The sequence below is a fragment of the Rhinolophus sinicus genome, chromosome 14 (assembly GCF_057876585.1).
Source record: "Rhinolophus sinicus isolate RSI-liver-muscle chromosome 14, RSI-T2T, whole genome shotgun sequence".
Classification (NCBI taxonomy): domain Eukaryota; kingdom Metazoa; phylum Chordata; class Mammalia; order Chiroptera; family Rhinolophidae; genus Rhinolophus; species Rhinolophus sinicus.
The window spans coordinates 39,449,008-39,466,695 of record NC_142514.1 but is presented as its reverse complement, the minus strand read 5'-3'; positions in this window follow the sequence as shown (position 1 = coordinate 39,466,695).

The window sequence follows — 17,688 nt, the reverse complement described above, 5'->3', positions numbered from 1 at the left end:
AAATGTGAGGGCTCTGCTCAACCAGAAGATGCAAATATCTGCCTCTGACAATGTCAACTCTTTAAAATACACGAAAAACCTCTCTAATGTGACAGACATAACACTCCTTCGGATGATACTAACAATATTGATGATGACAATTACAGAGGGTGCCAAAAAAATGTATACACATTTTAAGAAAGGAAAACTGTATTAAAATTGTAATACTCAACATATACAAAATAATAAAAGATGAATACAAGTGACGTTTGACTTCTGCCATTACAAGAGGTGCTCAAAGTGGTTACCATCAGCGTCCAGACACTTCTGATTATGGTAAACTACTGCTTGAGCAACATTGACCAAAGTGTCCACGTGTATACATTTTTTGGCACCCCCTGTATAATGTATTTTATACCAACTATGTGCCAGGCACTGTAGACACATGGTGCCTCTCAAATTTTTCTTGAAAAGTGTCCCTGATATACAGAATGAACATGAGAACCCAGCCAGATCTGAAAATATAGCCCAAAGACAAATGCAGCAAGTTTGAAAACTTGTTGAAGTCTCCTGTTTTATTTTTTAAATGAATGTGATATTTACCTTTTGTTCCACATAATAGTACTTACTAACATTTACTGAGTACATAAAAGAGATGCTGTTTTAAGCTTTTTACATGTATTAATTCTTCAATGTTTATGGTGTTCCTATGAAGCTGGTGCCGTTATTACCTCCATTCTGCAAGTAAGAAAACTGAGATCTAAAGAGATTAAGTAAGTTACCTGAGTTTGCACAGCCAGCAAGTGTTGGAGCCAGAATTTTGACCCAGATAGTCTGGCTCCGGAGATCGTGTCCTTAACCACTATGAAACATTTCCTCCCTAGTGTGTTCATGCTCTCTGTAAATTAAAAAATCAATTCTATCTTCCAATTAACTGTGCATCCACAGTGTAGAACATAATATCCATCCTGTGCCTTCTTGAGACCCTGACAGGTATGACTATGTAATCAGAGTTATGACTACCTAGCTAGAGAAGCACAAACATGTACTATTATCTTGTCTTCACAATGACAGAGCAAAAAGAACATTATTGTCCTGTGTAGAGCTTTACCAAATTCAGGAATGAGTCCTTTGTCTGGGACAGGCCTTTGATTCATTATAAAAATGAATGAAAATAAAGGAGTGAGAGATCAGGCAAAGGTTTATGCCGCTATCCCCTTTGGTCATTACCAAGGGCAAACCTACAATGTTGCTGCTTCTCAGGTCTCTCGGATTCCAATGTCTCGCACGTGCACACGGGCACACACACACACATGTGCACACATACTCTAAGCTTAGGTCAGTTGGACCTAAGAGCAAGCCCCAGCCATGTTCCATGGGAACCAGCACAACTTCTGCAGATGACCATTAATAAATGGACACTGGACCCATGAATGAGCCCTGAGCCCCAATGAGTCAACTCTGCCCCAGATTTTCTCTTGAGTTTCTAATTATAGTTTTAAGCATCAAGAGCCCATTTTGGACCTTCTGAAGTCAAATTAGGACATTCACAGAAAGCATCTTCCCAATAAGCATTATAGAGGCGGCATGAGGTAGTGGGAAGTCTGCCCCCTCGAAGTCAGTCAGACATGATTTGACGCCCAGCTCCTCTTGTCTTCAGTTCTTTGCCTGTGGGTAATGGTGTAGCTTCCCTCCCCAAGCCTCCTTTCCCTCATCTGAATAACAATCAAAGTGACAGACAACCAACAGACACCACACAAGGTTGCTACAGGACTAAATGAGAAAACGCATGTGACCATACTAGCATTTGACTGTGCTGGTAAATCATAAGAACTCAGTAAACAATAGCTAAATAAAATGAATTTGAGGTGCATAATAGCATGAATATTGTACACATACCACACAAACACACACACACACACACACACACACACACACACTTGTGTATATAAAGACTATTTTAGGAAACTATCCTCCTAAAGAGAAGGTTCTGGAGTCAGATGAAAATCGGATTTTCACACTATACCTTTTATACTGTTTAAATCCTGGGGGTGCCAAAAAAGTGTATACAAGTGGACACTTTGGTCACTTTGCTCAAGCAGGAGTTCGCCATAAACAGAAGTGTCTGGACGCTGATGGATAACCACTTTGAGCACCTCTTGTAATTGCAGAAGTCACACGTGACTTGTATTCATCTTTTGTTAACGGTATATATTATTACAATTTTAATACAGTTTTCCTTTCTTAAAATGTGTATACTTTTTTTGGCACCCTCTGTATTTAGAACAATATCATATATTCCTCTCTCAGAAATATTTTTAATGTTTATTGTTGTTATTTGTTTATTAGGGAGCTTTTGAAAGACCAGATTTTGTTCTCTGTAGCCTGTTTCTTGATCCTCTTACCTCCATCTTCTCACTAGCAGATCCCCTGAAGGCCCAATTGTAGGATTAGACTATATCCACCTTGAATGTATAACCATTGATTGGCACATACGGTAACAGACGTGTAATGAAAGCTGATACTTATGTTCTAAGTGCCCAGCCAGGCTAAGCAATTTGCCTAGGGTTATAGAGTTGGGAAGTGGTAGAGTTGAGATTTCAACCCTGGTAGTCTGACTCCAGTTCCTGCCCCTACCCACCAGGCCACACTGCTGTCTCACCAAATAACAGTCACTGCTCCACGGTCTGACATGTCCCCATAGCCCTGCCTTGTCCTTTAGACGAACACGTTCCCTGATTCTGAGCCCATCAGCCCGAGCCCAGGGCTCTAGCTCACCCTCCCAGGGGCCTGGAGGTAGTTTTCATGGCCCTGCTCCCTCCTTCTCGCACCCCAGCCTGGCCTGCTGCAGAGTCCAGTCAGAGCTCCTCCTGGCAGCTCAGCCCAGTGCCAGCTGCTGGTTACCCCAAGCCCACTCCCCCACCCAACAAGTTCTGGAATCAAGACTGATCCTATTACATCCTTGCGGAACCTCAGCCGGCTGTCAGAACAAAGGAGGTGACATTAACAATTCAGATGTTACTGGCTCAGAGCCCTCACCTGCTGATGGCGCTCAGTCTTCCTCAAAGTTTGCCCCTGGGATTTGCTGAGACATCTCACAAACTCTGGGCTTTGGGCTCCCCTCCATGGTACTGCGGCTTGCAAGCTGCTCGCAGAGGGGTCCTCCCTGCTACCATTCTCACCTTCAGTCCCTTCTGCAGCCCTGAGTGGTTCCACATTCTATGCATCACTGGCGAAGGGGCCTTCTCCCCCAAACCTGAGTCTCACTTTGCTAGCTGGGCTCCAAAGCAGCCCTTCTTGGAACCCAAACCTCACAAAGCGCTTTGTAAAAATCGTATCTTTAGCCTCTGCCTTAGACCCCTCTATTCAGAAGACTAGGGTACCTACACCTTGGACTTGGACTAGGAAATAGAAACAGCAGTGTGGTTTCATCAACTTCTCCTCACACTCTTTCGCCCGCCCCTCATCTCTGACTCCAGAGATGTGTGAACAAAACCTCCCCCTCAGCAGCTCCCGCTCTCTGGGCAGCAGTGGCTGCTGGCTCAGCTGGCTTGGATGTTCTAGGCTCCACTGGGCTGTACTAGATCCGTTATGACAATAGGTGTTAATAACAGAAGTCATTACTGAGGGCCAGACACTGGGCTGGATAATTTACAGAAAACTGTCATTTAACCCCTTTCTGCAAATTAGGTAACAGTATCCCCAATTACACACAAAGAAACAGGCACAGAGAGATTTGGTGATGACTCCAGGGCCAGGAGGTCAGAAAGTGAACTTGAGATTCAAGCCCAGTTGCTGCCCTCCCCCCATCCAAACCCAGGCTCTTCCCGGCTTCCCTCTCCTATCCATTCTGCGGTCTCTACCTGAGAGTGTCTCCTCAGCCCCCATTCTATGCCTGGAACCAGGACGGGGATGGGGGCAGGCGTGGTGGGGGGAGGCCAGTCTGAGAGCATGGGTTTCTAGCTAGCTGATGTTTCAGTCCCTATGTTATCATAGGGACTTTTCCTTAGGCTGCGGGAAGTGTGAGGGGGAGGGGGCATAATTCTGAATTGAATCTTAAGAAATTCAAAATAGCCCCTCTCCCTAGGGACCAAGAAAGCATTTGGATTTCAAGGGATCCCAGAGGAGGCATTTGTCCGTTTATGAGATGCCGAGTGAGTTTTGATGTGTGAGGTTTATTTTAGTCAAAGAGAAGAAAAGGAAGAGGCAAGTGTGAGAGGGTCATGGGGAACCTAATGGGGGGGAGAACATTTTGGACTCTTGCCACCCCCTACAGTACCAGGCAGGCACTCCCCAAAACAGCTTTTCCAAGTATCAGGACGTGATAGCAGAAATCACTGCTCTCCAACCTAGGATTACAGGTTAGAGGGCGGCACCCAGGATGTCAGTAGGGTCAGGCTCTCAGGAAGGCTCGGTTTGAAATCATCTACTCATTAAACATTGATCAACATGTGCGGGGCACTTTAATAATACAGTTGAGTCCTCGCTTAATGTCATCAATGGGTTCTGTGACTTTGAGTGAAATTATATATAATGAAACAAATTTTACTATAGCCTACTTGATATAAACAAGACTGAAGGTTCTACAGCATCTCATCAGTGATGTAACAAAACAATTGCAAATGAAACGACATTACTCAAGGACCTTTTGTATCATGAACCATATGACCACGATCATATAATCATACAGGGCATGGTTATCCCTATTTTAAAAATGAGAAAACTGAGCTTTAGAAAAATGAAGTGCCAAGGTCACATAACTAGGAAATGTCAACATTGTAGTTCAGCCAGTTTTCTGTGGCTCCATATTTAATGTCTCCCAACACCTAGGGCCCTTCCCTCAGGGAGATCACATTCTAGTGAGGACACTGATATCATGGACAAGTATCATACCACGTGATAAGGGGGCCAGGGAAGCAGAGAAGTTTAGACAACAGACTTTGAACTTGGACAAGTTACCCCCAGTTCTGTGGCCTACTAGCTGTGTACATTTTTCTCACCTGTAACATGGAGATATCAAGTTCCAGTTAATAGGGTTGGTGAGGGTTAAACAAAATATGAAAATCACTTTGCCCAATACTTGGCATCTAGTAGTAGTTCAGGAAGTGGGAGCTGCTATATCACCATGAAATGGGGCATGTGCAGCAGGAGCATGTGAGACACACATGTTGGACCCAAAGCCAGATCCCGCCGTAGTTATTCCTGTGCATTTGAAGTCCCAGTGGGATGGGGCCCCTAGTCTAGGGGTTGACAGGAATGTACAAACACCTGAGAAAAGAGGTAGCTATTTCTCTTTCTAGCTCCCACCTTCTGCTTGGAAGAGGGGACTCCAGGAACCTAAGCCTGAGCAGGACCTGGAGCCGGGCAGTGGGAAGGATGGAGCAGGTATCCCATCAAGGAGGCCCTTTCAATGTACTCACACCCAGGCACATCAGAGTTGTGTCCCCCTTCACTCCATTCCTAGCTATGTGGCCTTGAGAAGGCTCTTAGACCCTCTGAGCCTCCATTTCCTCCTCTGTAAATTGTGAAGAATAAGGCCTATCTCACTATTAAAACAAAAAAATGCATACAAACCACCCAGTGCAGTGGCTGGCACGCAGACGTGCTGGAGAGACAGCAGTATATTAGCTGCCCGCTTCATGCTCTCTTGGCAAGCTCTGACCTCCCCACACCAAAGCATTCCCAGCCCCAGGTGACAGACGATGTCCTTCAGAAGCCTCCACACCTCTGTGCACACGCACCCACATACACACATGCAGAAGAAAAGATTCAGTCTGAAACAATCTCAGCAGATTTCTAAGGTCTGTAAGGTCATAGGAAAATTATGCCTCAAAAAACAATGTACGCTTAAGACCAGACCAGCTCTACCTTCTGTCTCACAGCCAGTGCTGTGAGAAGTGTTGCTACACAGAATCTTCACATTGTCCCCTCTTCCTCCATTCAATCCCTACCCCAGCCCCCCACAAAAAAAAATAAAAACCTCTTCCTGATGGCCCTGGACACTGTCCAGTTTGGATAGTCCTGAGAAATGTTTTCACTTTGGCCAGTTAAAGCACTTCCTATACAAGGTTCCTTTCTAATCTGTGGGAGAAGCTGGTTCCACTGCAGTTGTGCGGTTACGAGGGTCTGAGTTGGGAAAGGGATCAGGAAGAGGGTTCAAGGTGTCAGATAAAAGGGGGCGACAGGAGGCCGCTTACTCAGGAGCCTGAGTAAAACCTTCCCATGCTCACCTAACATCAGCAGTTCGAGTGAATTCCTTTCCCTTCCTTGTGGTTATAGGATAACTGAGAGTGGGCTTTTCAGGTTCCCATCTCTTTTCTTGCCTTTGAGCCAGGCATTGTGTTCCCTGTCTTATAGATGGAGGCACTAAGTTCAGAGAAGGGAAATCACTTGCCCCTGCCCACATAAATAGTGAGAAACACAGTCATAGACCCAAATCTCCTGATTCCTATTCCAGGGCTCTCATACCAGGAGGTTTCCCCTTATGACGCTACAACAAAATAATAATGATAATAACAGCAACAACAATATCACAGAACTAGCATAAATTAAGAACATAAAACTTAGCTAATGGTTGTTAACTATCGTACTTTCTCCTACATCAGCCGAGGGAGGAAAGTATTATTATCTCCATTTGTGGATGAGGAAACTGAGACTCAAACAGTCAGGGTCAGCAAACTGACCCACAGCCTATTTTTATAAATAAAGTTTTATTGGAACACAGCCATTCTAACTCGTCTGTAGTCTGTCTGTGGCTGTTTTTGCACTACAACAGAGAAGTAAGTGGTTGCAACAAAGAATGTATGACACAAAATACCTCAAATATTTACTACCTGGCTCCTTAAAGAAAAGAAAAAATCTGCCAACCGCCGGGAAATTTGGACATGAACACATACAGAGAGACCATGTGAAGACACAAGAAGGCAGCCATCTACAAGCCAAGGAGAGAGGGCTCAGAAGAAACCAACCCTGCCAACATCTTGATCTTGAACTTCTGGCCTCCAGAACTGTGAGAAAATAAATGTCTGTTGTGTAAGCTACCCCAGTTAGGCACTTGGTGACAGCAGCCCTACCAAAGTCACACCGTTACCCACTCAATGCCAGACACTGTTCTGGATGTGAGGGAAAGATAAAAGGGCCTGGCACATTGTACTCAATAAACACCAGTTATTTGTATCATTATCTAAACACTTGCTTATTTTGAGACATTTAATCCTCACAGAATGCCTGGTGGCTGAGTACTCTTTTATCCCCATTTTACAGATGAGGCATTTGAAGCCCAGAGAGGTTATATACTCACCCAAAATCACACAGCTAAGAGGAAAAGAATAAGACACAGCCTATCTTCCAGTAGGATTGGTATACTGGGCAGTAAATAAATGTCCAGCAGGGAAATTTTAGAAGCCATTAGTGATGGCCACTGCCCCCTTGACTGGTTCAATGAAGCCCCTCCGTGCAGCAGGCCAACCAGAGGATGGAACCCATGAGATGTACCCTGTGCTTCAGCCCCCACCATCAATACCCTACACTGTTCTAGTGACATGAGGCCTACTGGAATTTAAATTACTAGCTGGGCTCTGGATGCCTCTAAGTATCATTATCACCCGCATTCCCTATTCATGACACTACCCCCTGGCTTCTAAAATAATTAAATTAGAAATTAAATTTAAAAACCAGTTTCCTGACTCTGTCTCCTTCTGCAGATCAACCAGGCACTCAGGCTGCTAGAAGATCCACTGAGGTCACCTGCAACAATCTCCCCATTTAGTGCCTGGCACAGAGGGGACTCTGAATGGAACCACTTCCTACTCCCTTGTTCCTCGCTTCCCAAAGTGCTCAGATGCACTGAAAGGACAGGAGTCGGTGGCATGTAGCATTTAGTCTTCCAACAACTATTTACCGAGGACCTTCTCAGCTGGAGATAGAGCAATCAACAAGATGGAATAGGCCCCTGCCCTCATGGGGCTTACAATCTAATGCATGAGAGAAAGAGATTTAAAAACAGATGTGATGAGTGTTACCAAACAGGAAGCTTGAAGAGCAAGAGAGTTTAAAACAGGCTTTACCCTAGTGTGTATGAGTGTGTGGGGGGGGCGGATCACTGAGGAAAGACTCCTCTACGGACATGTCATTTAAATGGGAAGGAGGGGACGGAATCAGCTACAAAAGGGGAGGAAAATCTGAAACGTGGACTGTGCTCCTGCTCTACCAACAAAGAGTAGTGTGACCTCAGACACTTGTTTCCCCTCTCTGGACCACCACTTTCCCACTCATACAATATAGGGGTAGCTTGGGTCCTACTAAGAGCTTCCTTCAAGTTCTAAAAGCCTTTGACATCAAATTCAGGCAAGAGAATAAAACGGTTCCCATCTCGCTTTCATACCCTAGAAAAGTACACATTACATTATCCAAAATAAAATTGGTGTATCTCTGTCCTTAGCAAGATTCTGAGCTCCCTAAGGTCAGCGTGGGGACAAAGCCCCAGAAAGCAGTTTCCAGGCTCTCGGCCTCACGTGGAAAGGTGCTGGCTCAGGCAGTAAATGGCCATCAACTATGCTTGGATGGCCATCAGCTGTGGCTAGTTGGCAGTCAGCTGTAACCAGTGAGCCATTGGCCACGAATATAACTGCTGTGGCTACACTAGCAGAAAATGGGGGTTGGCAAGAAGATGGTGGCTGAGCTAGCAAGCGCGAATTGCAGTTAGCAGGGCAGATTGCAGCTAGCGAGGGGAGTCAGTCAGTTGGTAGAAAAGCAGACAGCAGGTAGCACGTCATGTAAAGCCAGCCTCCAGTGAGACTATAGTGGTGTGACTCCCCTATCTATGGCTCCGTGGATGTTCCTTTTTGGCCTCACCATATCCTGCGTTCTTATGTGGGGAGCGGGAGCAGAGACCCCGCAGGCTGCCCCGCATGACAAATAGCGCAGCGAGCAGGGTACGGTGCTGGCCAAAGCTCCCCAAAAGGCGGTGAAGCAGTTTGTGGGTGTGAACACTCAGTCTCAGGAAGACCAGGAGGAGCAGCTGCTGGAGAGCTGGACCCCCATGGAGGAGTGGGAAAACGTGGATGGTTCCTCAACCAGCATAGGCCGGAGAAAGCAAAGGTCATTGCGGCCCTGTGGGCTGGGAAGTGCTTGCTGAGGCAGCCTGGATGCAGGACTTGTCCCAGGAGGAAAGGCTTGCTGAGTCCTCCTCGGAAGATGAGGGTGAGGTCAAGGTCGTCCCTCACCCCAGGACAGCCCTGGCGAATGACTATGGTCTATGGGGAATTGCCTTCCATCCCTAATTTAATGGACCACTTGACTGGGAACATACCACCATGTAGTGGAACTGGAGGATGTTTGCTTTTGTGTCTTGACCGGCCGCCATCGAGAATATGTAAGCACCTTGACTGTGAGCTGCTATCCTGAGAGGCCCAGAGAGAGTGGCAGTGCCCTGAGAGCCCTGGCTGAGTCCAGAAAGTCTGGCTGTGCCCAGAGAGAGTGGCAGTGCCCTGAGAGCCCTGGCTGTGTCCAGGAAGTCGGACTGTGCCCAGAAGCACTGGTCGTGCCCTGAGAAACCCTGGTTGTGTCCGGGAAGACTGGTAGTACCCTAAGAAGCCCAGGAAGTCTGGCTGTGCCCAGAAGAACTGGTGGTGCCCTGAGAAACCCTGGCTATGCCCAGAGAGCCTGGCTTTGTCCAGGATATTGCATTCACCTCCGGGCTCCTCGCACAGGGCCCCTCGCGGAAGACGCTTGTCGCGTAGATTGTGAGGTGAGAGCCTGTAGGAGTGGAGTGAGGGGACAGAGCCCCAGAAAGCAGTTCCCAGGCTCTCGGCCTCACGTGGAAAGGTGCTGGCTCAGGTAGTAAATGGCCATCAACTGTGCTTGGATGGCCATCAGCTGTGGCTAGTTGGGCGTCAGCTGTAACCAGTGAGTCATTGGCCACTAATATAACTGCTGTGGCTACGCTGGCAGGAAATGGGGGTTGGCAAGAAGATGGTGGCTGAGCTAGCAAGCGCGAATTGCAGTTAGCAGGGCGGATTGCAGCTAGCGAGGGGAGTCAGTCAGTTGGTAGAAAAGCGGACAGCAGGTAGCACGTCATGTGAATCCAGCCTCCAGTGAGACTATAGTGGTGTGACTCCCCTATCTATGGCTCCGTGGATGTTCCTTTTTGGCCTCACCATATCCTGGGTTCTTATGTGGGGAGCGGGACCAGAGACCCCGCAGGCCGCCCTGCATGACAGTCAGGGATGGAGTCTATCCGACATGTGTGCCTTCCATGCCCAGGACAGAGCATAGCACACAGTGGGGACTCAAAGCCCCTTTGATCTATGTCTTTTAGAGACTTCAAGGTCACCTTGTAAAGTCAGAGGCATTAAAAGGGACCATATGGGAATCCTAAGGAAATTAAATGATTATTAAGATCCCTGCCCCATTTCCATGTTAGCACATGTACTTATGAGCACAGCCCTATGGGGACGTGGATTATCACCCCCACCTTCCCCGTTAAAGAAGAGGATTTAACATTTATAGAGCAACAGTTATGTACTTGCTGCTATGCTAAATCATTATTTCATTTTATCTTTACTCTTCACCCCAAAATGCCAAGTAGAGACTATTAACCCCATGTTAGAGATAAAGAAACTGAGGCTTGAAGCAGGAAGATGACTTGCTCATGGTCCTGAGTAATAACTACTCCTCCTTAATCCCAAAGCTGGTGTTAATTCCAAGGCCCATGCCCTCCACTCATTCATGTAAAACACAGTGCCTGGCACTCAATAGGTGCTGCATCCCACCTCATGGCATTCTAACCCTGAAAGATCCAGAAGCAGAAAAGTACGGAGTAAAGGAGGGGTAAAAAGGCAGATGCATCCCTTCCCCACTCCAGGTCCCTTCAGGCCAAAGCCTGGCAAGAACCAGGGAGCAAATAAATTCTATGCTGGAAATGAGATTGAAGTTTGAATGGATTAACTAGCTGAAAAATGCTCAGAGCTGAGGATAAAGAGACATTCCATCAAACACATCTGAAGACAATGATGAGAGGGAAAATAACATTACTCCCTGCTGGTGTTTCACCCAGATCTACTGTTCAGTGTACTAATTATAAAAGCATGGGGCCCATTGTGACAGGAGAAGCACAGGGTTCGAGAGAGAAACAGAGCAGAGGATCAAAGCCCAGCCATCTGGGGTCAGACACCTCCTTGAGGAGACTCACAGGATGAAAAGTCAGGAAAGCCTTCTGGGCAGAGACCTGGTATAAAAACAGAGAGACATCCAATACGAGTCTGTGACAAAAGTGGGTATAAAAGGCTGGAGAAGTGGGGGTGGAAGGAACCAGAACAAAAAGGCCCTCATAGGTCAAGGTGAGGAATCTGGACTTTAGTCTAAGGACAAAAGAGAGCCTTTACTGGGTTTGACGCAGGGGAATAACAATCTGATCTGCATTTATAAAACATAGTCTAGTTGTAGTATGGAGTAGAGATTGGGAAAGTGAAGATGCCAAATCCAGAAGCTTATGAAGAAAGCTAAGAGGTCACAGTGGCTTAGACCAAGGACAATGGACCTGGGACAGGAGAGGTGTGGAAAGGATTTCAAGGAGCTCAGCAGTCATCTATAGCAAAAGTTTCATCATTTATAATTTCTCTAGAGGAAATTCAGACATCAGGATAAATCTGTGTCACATTTGATTCAAAGACAGTTGACTGAGGGGACCCTGGGCAAGCAGCCAGACTTTGCCCCTGACCAGGGACACTGGAAGCTTTAGAACACGGAGCTGGGAGGGAAAAGAAGTATCCCAATGACTGGAGAAAGGGTGGTATCTGGCACAGGCAAGATCAAGTAATAGATGTATAAAAATGTGAAAATGTAAAGCTCCCTCATTTTATAGCTGAGGATATTAAGACTGATGTGTACTGGCTAAAGCATAGTCTCCAATATCCAACCGATCTGAGTTTCATCCTGACTTTACCACTGGTGAGCTGGAGAAGCCACCTGACGTCTGTGAGCCTAGATTTTTCCAGTGGATACAGTAACACCTCTCTCATACAAGTCTTGCTGAGGCCTTGCAAAGTTTGTATAAATTACTGGTAACTCACAAGTCCTGTCCATTTCCTTAGGCATTGGAGATGAGAGAGGTGGACAGACCTGGAAGATACTCAGAAGTTAGGAAGAAGGGAAATTGGTGATTGTTCAGAATATGGGGGGCAAGAGAAAGGGCAGAGGCCAAGACGATACTCAGATGTAGGGTGCAGGATCCCTCCCGCAGTTACCCCAGCCCGCTGGCCCCATGTGCAGGAAGCCGAGCAATATACTCCACTCCTCCCTCCCTCATCACCAGAAATTCCCTAGAAGGCTGGGCTCCCATAAAAATGAAAATACGTAAAACAAACATTCATCAAGCATTTGCTATATGCCCGCTGAGGACTTTACATGCATGTATGTCATTGAAGCCTCACAACCACCTGTGAGGAGGCAAGCAGTATTATCCCATTTTATAAGTGAAGAAACTGAGTCTCCGACAGGGAACGCAGCTCGCCCCAGCCCTCCTGGGGAAGAAGTACTAGCAGATCCCTGTTTCAAAGCCAGCCCTGACTCCAGCCCACCTGAGCAGCTAAGGTTGCAGACGCCCTTGCTGTGGGCACCCGGCCCTGCTGCTCCACACCTACACCGGGAGGTCTAGCCAGTTCTGTCAGGTGACTGATTTAGTGGGGAGGCTCGTCAGGAACAGCTGGGCGCCTGGGTGAATGTGTGACCCCACAACCAGGTGTTCCTGCTGCCTGTTGACAGCACCTGGATTACGTGTGGCAGGAAGAGGAACAGACCCCCAGGCTTTCGACACGGAATCATGGCACCAACCTGCTTCAGCTCTCAGGGATCACCTGCTCTCAAAAGTTTGTGGTCCCCAACAGCCTTGCCCCATAAAGGCGGGCCATAGACCGACAGCCTTGGCTCATTAGAAATGCAGAACCTCGGGCTCCATTGGACCTTCTGAATCAGAATCTGCATTTGAACAAGATCTATAGGTGACTAGTATACGGGTCGACACAGCAGAAGGAGCACTGGCCCACAAGTGCGGAGTCCTGACCAGACCCTGGGAGGCTCTGCGACCTTGGTCAAGTCCCTTCTACTCTCTGGGCCTCAGTTTCTTCATCTGAAGGTGCTTAGATGAGATACTTTCTGAGAAGATGTAAGCCATTGGAGGGCACAGAGGCCTGGGAAGTCACATTCAAGCTCCATAAACATTTGAACTAAGTAATTAACATCACAGATTTGTACTGAGCACTTACTATGTGCCAGGCATTCTAAGCCCTGTTGATAACAAGTCTCTACTCTGATGAAGCTTATATTAATTGATTCTCTAGTTAATGACTTGGGGATAAAACACCACCTCTACTCCCTGAAGTTATATGACTTTAGTAACACGAGTTAACTCACCAATATCTACCTTTCTCACCTGTGAAATAATAAGAGCAGACAACATTTATTGAGCATTTATTATTTAATGTCAGGTGCTATTCTAAACACGGATTACAAGGATTCCCTGGGAGGCAATAGAGCATGAATTCTAATCCCCTTTAAAACTGTGTGACTTTGGGGCAGCTACTTGACCTCTCTGGCCTGGGTTCCTGTGGTGGATGCTGTGATGTACCTCCAGGTGCCCTTCAAGGAACGAAGAACTTAGTGCCCCCAGTAGCTGGGAGTGCTCCCCGAGACAGCCCACAACTGTCAACCCTCTTTTGGAATCGTCTTAACTGAAGAAAACTGCCTCTCCCAAGTTCGTGCTCACATCCAAGGTCCAATCAACACACAGTTACAAAGCTCAGTACCCTCAACCCAACTTGGACCAACTAAAAGACTATCCACATTCCAAAATGACAAATGGGGGAAGCTGAGGTCACAGCTCAAATTCACCCCCAGACCCTCCTGCCTCCTCCCCTTCCACAGGTGCTGGTCACAAAAATGCTCCCTGCATGCCCATCGCCATCTCAGAGTTGGCTTCCTGAGCTGACTGGGTTGCTTCCTGAGCAACCCAGCCTGCTATTTTCCCACCCATCCATCACCTGTCTAGTAGGACTTATGTGCTCCCATCCAGCTCATTCATTCAAGAAAGAGCCACTCCACCAGAATATCCATCCTATGTCCAAAATAAATGTTTGTGTAGCAAAGAAAGGCAATAAGATTGGCCTGGAATGATGTTTAGAACAGGTATGCATGGAGGTGGAAAAAAGAGAAAATTTGAAGTCTTTTTTCTTTGGGCCTGGTTCAGTAATTAAGATTCAAGTGGGCTAACTTTCAGAATGCTACAAATGTATGTATCCTATGTCCCAGCAATTGCACTCCTAAAAATTTTTCCTACAGTTAAACCAGACTTATCATGAGGTTATTCATTACAATAATGTTTGTAATAATAAAATATTAGAAACAATCCAAAGGACAATCAATGAGGAACTGAGTAAAAAATTGATACACCTCTATAATGAAATATTGTAAAAGAAAAAGAATAATTAATTTTATTATGTGCTTTTATGGAAAAATCTCAGGAGATCCAAGATGGCATAGTAGAAAAATGCTGTGCTTGCCTCATCCCATGAACACATCAAAATTACAACTAAATTATTTTAAAAAGCAACCTAGAGAACCATTTGAACTCTAGCTCAACAGAAGTTTTATAACCAAGGATATAAAAATTAATATAAGACCCAGTCTTATTTTCGGGGAAACATGGTAGTTACCTACAAGGGAGTTCCCATAAGACTGTCTGCTGATTTTTCAACAGAAACTTTGCAGGCCAAAAGGATTGGCACAAAATATTCAAAGTTATAAAAAAAAAAACAAGGACCTACAATCAAGGGTCTCCATGACAAGGCTATCATTTAAAATCAAAGGACAGATGAAGAGCTTCCAAAACAAGAAAAGACTAAAGGAGTCCATCACCAACAAACCAGTACTGCAAAGAATATTACAGGGACTTCTTTAAGATGGGGAAGAAAAAATGAGATAAAAAACACAAATAATAAAATGGCAATAACTACATATCTATCAACAATTGCTTTCAATGTAAGTGGATTAAATGCTCCAATCAAAAAATAGGGTGGCTGAATGGATAAAAAAAACAAAGCCCTTACATATGCTGCCTACAGGAGACTCACTTCAGATTGAAAGACACTCACAGACAGAAAGTAAAGTGATGGAAAAGATTATTTCATGAAAATGGAAATGAAAACAAAAATAAAAGCTGGGGTAGCAATATTTATACCAGACAAAACAGACTTTAAAACAAAGGCTATACCAAGAGACAAAGAAGGACCCAGTAATACCACTTCCTAGTATTTATCCAAAGAAACCCAAAATGCTACTTCAAGGGTACATGTACCTCCATATGTTCATTGCAACATTGTTTACAATGGCCAAGATATAGAGGCAGCCTGGTTGTTCATCAACAGAAGAATGGTTAAAGAGAAGAAATATTGCTCGGCCATGGAAGGGAATGGGTTCTTGCCATCTGCAGAGGCATGGATGGGCCTAAAGGGTATTTTGCTGAGTGAAGTATGTCAGACAGAGAAAGACAGATGCAATGTGATTTCACTTATATGTAGAATCTAAAGAACAAAATAAACAAAACAGAAACAGACTCACAGATACATAAAACATTTTGATGGTTGCCAGATGGGAGGGGGCTGGGGGTGTGCATTTAAAAGGGGAAGGGATAAAGAAGTACAAATTGGTTGTTATACAGTAGTCATGGGGATATAGGGTATAGCATAGGGATTATAGTCAATAATATTATAATATCTATATTAGTGTCAGATGGGTACTAGATTTATCAGGGTTATAGTTGGGAGGGGGCTGGGGGGACAGGGTGAAAAAGGTGAAGGGATTAAGAAGTACAAATTGGTAGTCACAAAATAGTCATGAGGATACAAAGTAAAGCATGGGGACTATAATCAATAATATGGTCATAACTATGCATAGTGCCAGGTGGGTACTGGACTAGTCAGGGGGATCACTTCTTAAATTATATAAATGTCTAACCATATGCTGTACACCTGAAATTAATATAAAATAATATTGAATGTCAACTGTAACTAAACAATTTCGAAGGGGGGCAAAAGTAAAGGGGAATAAGAGGTCCAAATTTCCAGGTATAAAATAAGTCATGGGGATGTAATGTACAGCATGGGGAATATAATCAATAATATTGTGATAGCGTGTCTCGGTAGCGTGTCTCGGTGTCAGATGGTTGCTGGACTTATCATGGTGCTCACTTCTTCAGGTATATAAATGTTGAATAACTATTGTGTACACCTGAAACTAATATAATATTGTATGCAAACTATATTTTAACAAAAATCTTTTTAAAAAAAGAAAAATCTCAAGATATACTGCCAAGTGAAAAATAACTAAAATGCAGAACAATGGCGAACTGGGCTCTTTAACTAAAAAAATGGGGGGAGGGGAGACTAATACTCTGTGTTTGTGTCCTCCATGCTTATATGTACATAAAACATCTCTGGGGGGAAACTAGAAACAAGCAGCAGTGGTTGCTTGTTGGGAGTGCTGAGGAGCAGCATGAATTAGCAGATGAGAGGAGGAGGTGGATAGGAAATTTTTACCTTCTGTCATTCTATAGTTTTTTTTTTCATTCCTTTAAAAGCCCACTTCTGGTGAATAAAAAATAATGTATGTGACCAGATCAATTGAGGAAAGACATTATGACACGAGGCAGAGTGTACCACTCCTGTTTGTTTGCAGCTTGGTAAGAAAGCAGCTTCTCCCCAGGTGAGTGAAACCGAGCCTCCTGCCTCACGGAACCCTCATTCTATACTTTCTGATATTTAAATCTACAGAGCAGAAGTCTGGGAGCAAGGGGACATTCTATTGGTTAATTTGGTTCAGGGGCGGGAAGATGCCATCAAGATTCAGGTACCTGCCATCCTCAGCACATTGCAATTTCTCCTGTCGTCACCAAATGGCTGCAGCAGGGGTCGCTTAGAGACACATCATCCAAAAAAGAGGGCTTTTTTAATCCTGTGACTCTTTTCTATAACAATGAAATCCTTTCCCAGAAGCCCCAAATCAGGTTTCCTCTCAGGTCCTATTGATCATATGTTTGGTTGTGTATATGTCGATACCCAAACTAATCTCTGATAAAGAGTTTGAAACCTCCATGGATGGCTTAAGCCAATCATGATTCATCCTCCCGGGCCTGAGGGTAGAGCCATCTCCCCTAAGCACATGATACCCCCAAACTGGAGTGTCCTTAGCAAGGGGGGACTAAGGAATAACTGTTACGTGAGTATATGCACTCAACAATGTCTGTCCAGGTAGCAAATGATGTTATCTCAAAACAAAGTTGGACATAACCTGATTAAGATCATTAACAAAACTCGTTACTCGGTAAACCACTGCTGAGTGCCTACTGCGTACAGGTGATATACATACAAGGTAGCAGGGGTTCTGAAATAAAAGGTGCGATCCATTAAGGCCCTTCCCACTGTAACGAGGAAAACAAGTAAAGAAACGAGTCCAACCCAGCCTGAATGGAACCGTGAGGAAAGGAGGCTCAGGGAACTGGGGGAAAGGGAAGAGGCAACTGGCCAATCCAAAAGCTTAAGGGCAGAATTTCAAGAGAAGGGACCCGTGACCTGTGAACTAAAGGAGCTAAAGTTACAAAGTACCAGTCAGGGAAGGTAGTCCTGGCAGACTGAACAGGCCTGTGCAAAATACTGGAGA